This window comes from Nanorana parkeri, unplaced genomic scaffold, assembly GCF_000935625.1.
Source record: "Nanorana parkeri isolate BGI_ZX_2015 unplaced genomic scaffold, ASM93562v1 scaffold2113, whole genome shotgun sequence".
Classification (NCBI taxonomy): Eukaryota; Metazoa; Chordata; class Amphibia; order Anura; family Dicroglossidae; genus Nanorana; species Nanorana parkeri.
In genome coordinates this window covers 156,615-158,265 of record NW_017308381.1, presented here as the reverse complement: position 1 = coordinate 158,265, position 1,651 = coordinate 156,615, and positions in this window count along the sequence as shown.

Genomic DNA, 1,651 nt, shown 5'->3' with positions numbered 1-1,651 from the left:
CCTCCCCCACCTGGTCACCCCCTCCTGAACATCCCCTCCCCCTCTGGATGATGTCATTCAGGTGAATCCTGATAACGACTTGGAAGAGAAGTTTCACTTTGGAAAAAAAATAAGAAATGCGCAAATCTCCCGAGGGCGTCGGGTGCGATACTCTTCCTGCTGCAGACTGTTCCTCCCACTCAGGTCTGTACCAAGGTATGAACATTCACTGACATGGACAGGAGGAAGTGTCAGTGGAGTACGAGTCAGGTGACATCACTACGAGTCAGGTGACATCACTACGAGTCAGGTGACATCACTACGAGTCAGGTGGCATCACTACGAGTCAGGTGACATCACTACGAGACAGGTGACATCACTACGGGTCAGGTGACATCACTACGGGTCAGGTGGCATCACTACGAGTCAGGTGACATCACTACGAGACAGGTGACATCACTGCGAGTCAGGTGGCATCACTACGAGTCAGGTGACATCACTACGGGTCAGGTGACATCACTACGGGTCAGGTGACATCACTACGGGTCAGGTGACATCACTACAGGTCAGTTGGCATCACTACGAGTCAGGTGACATCACTACGGGTCAGGTGACATCACTACGGGTCAGGTGACATCACTACGAGTCAGGTGACATCACTGCGAGTCAGGTGGCATCACTACGAGTCAGGTGACATCGCTAGGAGACAGGTGACATCGCTAGGAGACAGGTGACATCGCTAGGAGACAGGTGACATCACTACGGGCCAGGTGACATCACTACGAGTCAGGTGACATCACTACGAGTCAGGTGACATCACTACGGGTCAGGTGACATCACTACGGGTCAGGTGACATCACTACGAGTCAGGTGACATCGCTACGAGTCAGGTGACATCGCTAGGAGACAGGTGACATCACTACGGGTCAGGTGACATCACTACGAGTCAGGTGACATCACTACGGGTCAGGTGACATCACTACGAGTCAGGTGACATCACTACGAGACAGGAGACATCACTACGAGACAGGTGACATCACCACGGGTCAGGTGACATCACTACGAGACAGGTGACATCACTACGAGACAGGAGACTGTAACTTTGTATCCAGCCACAGTGTGAGAGGCTGCAGCAGGGGGCTGATCTGTGTCAGAGAGTTGTGAGCACAGCCAGGTACCGCACAGACACCGATATGTAGAGGATTGTGTCATCTCTGAGCCGGCACCACAGTCCCGGAAGTAGATGGTGCCCTGGGATGAGGCCTGAACAAAGATGGCGCTGTCCTGGAGAGAAAAGCAGATGGAGACGTTGTCAGGGGGAGTCATGTGATCTCTGGAGGAGGTCACATGACTCAGCATGGAGAATCTGGTGACAGGTCCTCTTTATCTCTCAGCTCACCCGTCAGAGTTGGAGATTTGCAGACTGGGTGGTGATGAGAATTCCAGCGCTCCCCTCCCCCGCCCGTCCGATGTTATCGCCCCTCCCCCGGTGCCGCCCGGCGCCATGTTTATTAAGCCGTCATATTTCTTTCCGTGAATTGAACTTTTTGTTTTTCTCCTTCTCAGCAGAATTTCTTATCGAAGCCGCGGAAATGGCGGCAACGGCGATTATTCATGTCCCGCGTTCTCTCGGGGAGCAGATTGCAGGCTCGGCGCTCTCGTCTGCCGGGAA